We start from the raw sequence: 9,039 nt of genomic DNA, 5'->3' as shown, positions 1-9,039 counted from the left end.
ACAAAACAGCAAGTTAATTTCAAAAAAAACTTAGCAGATCACGAAATCAATTAGATCTAGGGTTTGGACGGCAATAAAGAGGGGTTTTGTGAAATCAAAACATTTCTTGTTGTCCAAGGTTGGTGCCGAACAGATTCTTGAAGGTTGAACGGGGCTGGAGACGCAACAAGAGAGTTTAAACAAGTTAGATAACGAAATCGACACAAGCAGAAAATTAAAAAGATTGAACAGCAAGAAAAATAAAGATAAAGCCTTAAGAAGCCTTGAAATTGAGAAATATTTCACAACTCCCTTCAAATGGCTCTAATCTCCCCTCCGATGAAGAACAATGGCAAGAAGAAGGCTGAATATGGCTCCCACAATCAAAAATATTATTAAAACTCCTTCTAAAGAAAACTCAAGAGAAAATTCTTGGAGAACTCAAAGAGAATTTTCACTCAACAAAACAAATATGATTTCAATGCATTCTTCAAGGGTAATGTGTATAAGGGTGGCTGGCCAAGCCATACATATAGGCCTTCTAACTATTTTCCTAGTCCTAATAGGAAAACTAAAAAAAAAACCTATTTTTTTTACTTTCAAGGGGAAATGCGGCCAAGGACTTTAAATGGCCTCTTGGACTGAATTTTTACATAGAAATTTATTCATAAAGTCTAAAAATTAAAACTAAGTATTTAAAGAATTAAAACTTAACAAATTGGGCCACTTTGACAAGTTGGCCTGATTTTCAACTAAGTCTAATTTAAATTTCTTGATTGGGCTTGGAACATCCTATTGGGTCATTTCTTCAAGCATTTGGGCTTGTAATCCGTTCTCTCCCAAAATTGGTTCGTTGATGCTCGTAACTGAGATCCAATGCGCCTTAGCTACAAGATTTGGTTTCTTGGACCAAGATTTCCAAGATTTGAAATCTTGATTTTCTTGATTCTTGAAATCGCTCAAAACAGCAAAATTGGACCAAGATTCGGTTTCTTGATTTTCTTGAAAACAAGAAAGTGAATCTTGATTTTCCTTTTCCTTCGTGTATGCATCTAAGGCCTTGCTAATAAATTCTTGAATGGTTCCATTTAGTTTTGAATGCATTTGTCTTGCCTTTAACCTCGTTATTGGGCCTTGTGGTAATTTGAGCCTATCACGTCCTTGAACTTGAATTGGGCCTTTGTGACTCGTATCATGTTCTTTACCCAAATTTCTTGGATTATCGCTCGGCAAGGTTCCTTGCGGTCTATTATTTAGCTCCATAGCTAACTGGCCCATTTGGTTTTCCAAATTTTTTAATGTTGCTGCTTGGCTTTGGATCAAAGCGTCATTCTTTGCCATGTACGCTTTCACCAAGTTCTCCAAATTATTTGATACTTCATCTTGAGGTGGTTTTAGAGCTTGATGATTAAACCCTTGAGATTTGTTGGGTCTTTATTGCAATAAGTTGTTGTTCGGTCCATTTCCTTGGTTGCTTCAAGAAAAGTTAGGATGATTATGCCATGAAGGATTGTAGAAATTAGACTAGGGTCATTGTCCACTCCTATTTTGATATTTGTTCCCCACATAGTACACTGACTCAGGATTTGATGGACAAATCTCAAAAGAATGACCTTCCCCACAGTACACACAGGAAACTACTTCAAACGGACTCGGTGACTGAGCTACAAAATTATTAGTACTATTAGCGGTTAATTGTTCTATCATAGAGGAAATAGACGATACTTGAGCTGAAAACGAAGTGAGGGCGTCAACTTCATGAACTCCAGCTACACGTCTTCCTGAAGCTGTTTGATTTGTTGACCATTGATAGTTATTACCCGCGATCCTCTTGATGATCTCATAAGCCTCATTATAAGACTTAGACAAAATTGCACCATTCGCAGAAGCATCTACCATTAATCTTGTATGTGCATTGAGACCATTATAGAATGTCTCCAACTAAATACAATGAGGAATCCCGTGATGAGGACACTTACGAAGTATCTCCTTGAATCGCTCCCAAGCCTTACACAAAGACTCGTCATCCAATTGTTGGAAAGTTGTGATCTCGTTCCTTAACTTAGCATTTTTGCTAGGTGGGAAATACTTAACCAAAAATATCTCTGCTAATTCTTGCCATGTAAATATGGAACTTAGTGGCAATGAATTGAGCCATGCTCGTGCTCGATCTCGCAACGAGTATGAAAACCACTTCAACCTCAGTGCGTCTTCAATCACACCAGCAATCTTGAATAAATCACTCACCTCCATAAATAATCGAAGGTGGAGATGTGGATCTTTCGTGGGCATACCACAAAATTTGTCCACCGTTTGTAGCATTTGAAACATCACTAGTTTCAATTCGAACTGGGTTGCCTCAATATCTGGTCTTCTAAATCTTAGGTTTAACTCATTATAAAGGGGCACAACATATTTTCTGATGCATCTATCCCTATCATTGGCAATTAGGATAGGATTTCATATATAATTGGCTTCATTACCTTGGTCTTGATTCTGATTTCCAAGATCCATCTCGACTTGTCTTTGAGTTGTTTGTTCACGTCTGCTTTGTCTAAAAGTTCACTCAAGTTCAGGGTCTACAGGGAGTAAATCGATAATTTGATCTATGCACATAAACTCCTGAAAAGAAAATCACAAAAATTAAAAAGAATAAGTTAGTAATGTTAGAAATAAATCAAATTGAAAATATATAATTTCACGAAAAAAATCACTATGGCAACAGTTGATAATCCCCGGCAACGGTGCCAAAAACTTGTAACGCGTATGTTTGTGCAAGTGTACACATTCGTTATCAAGTAATAAGTAAGTATCGAGTTATCGTCTCCACAGGGATTGTATTTGTGCTAAGTCAACTTGTAAAATTATATTAACAATTTGGTAAATAAAAACACAATATAGTTGAGAAGTGGTGATTAAAATATATTAAACTAAATGCAATGATCCCTAATGTAAATTATCCTAAGTATGCAAACTATATGAATGAAATAGATTTTAGTAATATTAAACACAATTTGAAACAATTATAACATAAATAAACTAGGACAATTACTTTAATTAAACTCAATTTATTATCAACATGCTTAATAACATTCGGAAAAACATTCCATGGCAACTCAATCTTTCATGAGTTTCTAAACCACATTAGGTTCTTTCAGAATCTTTTACTTAGTAAATATGCATTTTCCTGATCCTTATTTACTAAGGGTTTTTTATCATTTGTGTGAGGTAACAAGGACATATTAGGTTTGAAACAATTTAATCACACAAATCTAAAAATTATGTAGATAACAGAGCTTGGTCAGAGTTCTTATGAAACCTTCAATTTAATCAGGTCAGGATCTAAATTGAGCATGCACATTTCAATTATGTGTCCATTATCCATCGTCTAGTCAGGATCGCTAAGCTAATTTAGATGCATTTCAATCACATATGAATGAAATACAGACTTGATTTTAATTGAAAACATAATCAATTGAGGCACAAACATTATAAGCATGAATCAAATAAATATTATTTAATCAAAGAAATCATCCTAGCTTAAATAAAATTAAGCTAACATTGTTGTAAACAAGAACAAAGAACACATAGCAAACATCTTTATATTAAATTAAAGAAAAGGAAGATTAAACCCAATTCAGAGTGGCTGTCACCTAAGACTCTGACTGATGAGGCTCCTTCGTTCGTTTACTTTACTCCTTTGCTAATGGCTCTCTAAGGTGGCCAACTAACGGTTCTTTAATAGGCTTAATTGCTAAAATCTCTATGAAGAGATGATGCTAGGCGTGATAATGAAAAAGGCTAGGAGAATTTGGAGAAAAGAGAGAATGATGAATGATGAGAATGAATGAGGAATGTTTGAGGGATGTTTGAGGGATGATGAATGAAGGAATGAGAAGGTCTTATTTATAGGTGAGGAGAGGTTGATAGTTTGCTAAAAATAGTGGATGTTAACCTCTTCAAATCTCCTTAAATTTTGGCATGCCATGCTTAGTAGCTTTTGACTTGATTTTTTGCTTGATTTTTAAGAAATTTTGGATGCCATACAACTTAAGACTAAGACTCGGTCAATCGCAAATCTTCGGGCAAATCTCTAATTTCTTCAACACTGCAAGGACTTTGTGTAATTAAACCAAAGAATGGTTTAAATGGATAACCATGTGTAGCCGAATATTGGGTTGATTTGGTCTCTAATTTGGACGGTTTTATAATCCAGAAAAGTTATCAGACCTATCCAGAATAAATCAACAAGTTAGAGGACCAAAGAATAAAATTTATCCAATTTAATTAATTAATTAAAACTCAAATTATTAATGAAATATTTTAAAATGAATTATTAAATATAATTTTATATTTTATTATTTAATTTAATCATGCATGGCCCACTTTATGTCTTAAAAAATATAATATATTCAAATTAATATAAAATAAGTCATTTATTGCATGAAAACTATATAATAAAGCATAAAATCACATTTTAATAATTTTTATGTCCTAATTTCATATTTTCACTTATTTCATTAATTTATTAAAGAATTACTTAGTTTTAACAACGGATTTAAGTAAAAAGGTGATAGATTACATAGGAAAAATCCTATATATTTTTCCGTTTACATCCCCCTCCTTATCAGTTTTCGTGAGCTCATCAATAAGATGATCAATGTCACGGTCTTGTGTAGTCATGAAAGCTGGTGGGGTGGGTGGAACTGGTCCTTACCTTTCGTCGTAGAAGTAGTGGCCGTTTCATCTTTTGCTTCTTCTTCCTCATTCTCACGATTTAATGATGTCGTCTTTTCAGGCTCCTCAGCAAAAGTGTCCCCTTCATTAGTAGTGGTTCCCAAATTCATAAATCCTGCTCTTGCAATAGGAGTTTGAGCTAGCTCCACTTTGCTCTCAATCTCTCCCATGTACTTTTCTATTCGGTCAACCCATGTTACATCGTACCTCGACATTCATTCACCCAGTTTGTCGCGGTATAATTTCCTTCTGAGATGCTACAACAAAGTCCTTTTAGTATCAAAACTGATAATCTCACACTTTTATTCAGTCTCCAAAAATCTAGAAAAATGATTCATTAATTAAAGATAAAAATATAAATGAAACAACATTAAATAATTAATGATAACAGATGATAAAAATGAAATGAAAGTAAAGCAATTAAAGAAATGAAATATAAAAGCAAAACTACTAACTCAAACATCTCGGAGGTTAATGGATTACTTGTCACGTTCCACATGAGCACCCTAGTAGTGCTTCAAGCGTTGTCCATTAACTTTGAATGTGACCCCCGCTTGCAGGTTTTTGATACTAACAGCACCATGCGAGTATACTTAAACTACTTCAAAGGGACCTGACCAACGAGATTTTAATTTACAAGGGAACAATTTAAGCGTAGAGTTGAACAACAACACCTATTACCCTAGATCAAATTTCCTTGGCATAATTCTGTTATCATGCCAATGCTTTGTCTTCTCCTTGTACAGTTTAGCATTTTCATATGCATGTACCCTGAATTCTTCCATTTCATTTAGCTCTAACAACCTTTTATGGCCAACAGTGACAAAATCCATGGTAAGCTTTTTAATAGCCCAAAATGATTTATTCTTGAGCTCAATAGGTAGGTGACATGGCTTTCCATAAGCAAGCTTTAAAATTTGACATCCCCAATAATGTTTCAAATGCAGTACAATAAGCCCACAAAGCTTCATCTAGTCTGGAGGACCAACCCTTACAAGTTGAGTTCACCACTTTTTCTAGAATCTTCTTGATTTCTCTGTTAAAAACCCCATCTTGTCCATTTGTTTAGGGATGATATGTTGTGCCAATCTTCTATTTCACCCCATATTGATGCAAGACATTAGCCACTAGTTTACAATCAAAATGAGATCCTTCATCACTAATAATGGCTTTAAGTGTACCGAATCTTATGAAAATGTTCTTGTGCAAGAACTTCTTTACTGACTTTGCATCATTAGTAGGAAGTGCAACAGTTTCGACCCACTTAAAGACATAACCCACTGCTAACAATTGTATAGGTTGCCCATTTACGGTGGAAATGGACCCATAAAGTCTATTCCCCATACATCAAACAACTCAACCTCCAGAATATTTTGCAGTGACATTTCATGTCTTCTAGATAGATTTCCTATCCTCTAAAAGCGGTCACATGGCTGATAAAATTCATGAGCATCTTTGAACAGACTCGGCCAATAAAATCTTGACTAAATTACTTTGGCAGTAGTTCTCATCCCTCCAAAGTGTCCTCCATAAGGAGTTGAATGACAATGCTACAGAATGCTATGTATTTCGTCATCAAGGAACACTTCCTAATTATCTGATCAGCACAATGCTTACATTGTAACATCTTGATTTTGGGCCTAGTCGGAACAGTGGTTTCGGGACCACAAATTTGATAAGAAAAACAATTTATTTTATTATATTTTTATGGTCTACGATTTCAAAAAATGATTTTGTGAAAATTTCGTTTGAAAATTTCGATGTTTGGGCACTCAATTTAGTCAAAAGGACTAAATTGTAAAAAGTGCAAAAGTTGAGTTCTACATGTTAGAGGTGTCCAATTGTTATGAAATTTTAAATTAGAGGTCCTTATATCGTAATTAGATCATTGGTTAAGTTGGTAGACAAAAATGGACATGGTTAGGCATGTTTCCAAAGTTTTTCATTAAGGGCATTTTGGTTATTTAGTTATTAAAATGAATTAAAAATAAAATTAAAAGCCAATTTTTGTCCATCTTCAACCCCATGGCTGAATTTCACAAGGGGAAACCATGGCTAGGGTTTTGAAGCTTCCAAGCTCGATTGTAAGTCTGTTCTAGCCCTATTTTTAATGTTCTTTACATTTTTAGAGTCTCGATAACTTGATTTAGCTTATTCTAGCAATAATTTAACCTAGGGTTCATATTTGGGAAAATACTCATAGGTGAAATGTGTTTATTTTGATGTTTTATGGTCGAATATGAAGCTTGAAATTATGTTAAACAAATTTTTCTAAGTGTTTTTAAGTGAAAACGAGTAAAACGACATAATCGGTAAAAATACCTAATGTTCATAAGTGTTAGAGTGGGAATTTGATGTTGCCATAGAAGGGAAAAATGTTCAGCATGCCATAAAACATAAGAATCAAGGATGAAGTTTAATTTCCGAGCTTTGGGACAAAAGTGTAAATATGCAAAAGTTTAGGGGCAAAAATGTAATTTTGTGCTAGATTTGATCATATTTTGTACCAAGGTAAGTTTATGGTAAATAAATGCAATATTTTGATAATTATTATTAATGCTGCTATTTTTCAGCAATTATGGATTTATTTCATGAAAATATCTAATGTTAGCTCAAGTATGAGATGACAGAGAATCAGTGTTAAAAGGCCTCGTTGAAACATGAGGAATGTATTGGATACAAATGTCATGACATTTGGGTAAAGACATCTCATGTAAAACCATGCCTGGGACATGGCATTAGCATCATTGAGATTATGAAAGGTCCCATGTAAGACCATGTTTGGGACATGGCGTTGGCACCGAGATGAGAGGTCCCATGTAAGATCATGTCTAGGACATGGCGTTGGCACCGAGATGAGAGGTCCCATGTAAGACCATGTCTGGGACATGGCATTGGCACCGAGATGAGAGGTCCCATGTAAGACTATGTTTGGGACATGGCGTTGGCACCAAGATGAGAGGTCCCCCGTAAGACCATGTCTCAGACATGGCATGGGCACCTATATTAGAACTCTCATGTAAGACCATATCTGGGATATGGCATTGGCGGTACAAGAAACATCCCATGTAAGACTATGCCTGGGACATAGCTTTGGCATGTTATTTTCAGACAGGAGACCGAGTATCCTTAGTATTCCAAGTGATTCAACGGGCTAATAAATAGATGATGTTACATGAAAGTTCAGGTGAGTTAATAAGATTAAGAGTATCTCAGTTATCAGTTGAGAAAAGAAATTTCAGGAACAAAGGAGTAAGTTAACCAAGCAAGTAAGTAAATGAGTAAGAGAGTAAGTAAAGAAGAAAGTAAAGATCTTAATGCTTAATAAAAATTTATGAATATAATTGTTTATGATAAATGTTGTTATTTATTTACTTGTAAAATTACTAAGCTTTATGCTTATTTCTTTTATTTCTTTTTCTTTCATATAGTATTATCAAGAATAGTCGGGATCTTGAAGACGTCGGAAAGCGTTCACACTATCAACCACCACATCTCGGTATTTTAAGACAATAAATGTTTTGAGCTATGGCATGTATAAGGACTTGGTCATTTCGATTGTATATTCTTAAGATATGACCAAAAGATTATATGTAAATATTTGATGGTGAATAGTTATTAAAATGGCTAAGTATGAAGGTGTTTGTTGTTATAAATGTCTAGGTGATAAATTATGCACAGAAATCATGAAAAAGTAAAAATTGGTAGTGAATCAGTTTTGAGACAGCAGTAGTGACGTGATTTTGAAAAATCACCAACGATAGTAGAAAATGAATTAGAGGGTGGATGAGATATAGAATTAAATTTTATTGATTCTATTTTCATATAAAAATAACGGTGTATACAAAGGAATTATGTATTCTACGATATTTGCATTTTAGTTAGACAAGGTCAAAGTGGTTTTTGGAATCCCCTATTCTGACTTTGGAAAATCATTAAAAATTGTAAAACATTATTTAGGAGTTTTAATTTATATGTATAGATTCCTTATTGAGTTTATTTTCTGTAGAAACAAGTGAAAACACCATATGAAGTTTGTACAATGAGATAATTGCATTTTAGTGACAAGAGGTCAGGACAGTCAATAGTTAAATAGGGGAGATTTTAACTAATAAACTGTACTAATTGGCTGAACCAAAAATTCTAAAAAAATTATGGTAAGAAGATATATGAGTGTAGTTTCAGGGAAAATTTACAGATTTAAATTTTGAGTTTCGTAGCTCAAGTTATAATTGATTTAGTGACTACTACACAGGTGGAGAGCCTTATTATGAACAGTGAAATAACTTTTAAAAGTAAATTTTTATGCCCCGAACTTTTAAG

General features: G+C 34.1%; 1 non-coding gene across 1 annotated transcript; it reads left to right on the top strand.

Annotated features, from left to right (window-relative positions):
- The first annotated feature begins 1,936 nt into the window (after positions 1–1,936).
- LOC121216528 (small nucleolar RNA R71) lies at positions 1,937–2,043 on the top strand. Its single transcript, XR_005912709.1, has one exon. It is a non-coding gene; the product is annotated as a small nucleolar RNA R71 (small nucleolar RNA).
- Positions 2,044–9,039: the final 6,996 nt, after the last annotated feature.

This window comes from Gossypium hirsutum, chromosome D04, assembly GCF_007990345.1.
Source record: "Gossypium hirsutum isolate 1008001.06 chromosome D04, Gossypium_hirsutum_v2.1, whole genome shotgun sequence".
NCBI lineage: Eukaryota > Viridiplantae > Streptophyta > Magnoliopsida > Malvales > Malvaceae > Gossypium > Gossypium hirsutum.
This window is presented reverse-complemented; position numbering and strand designations above follow the sequence as displayed.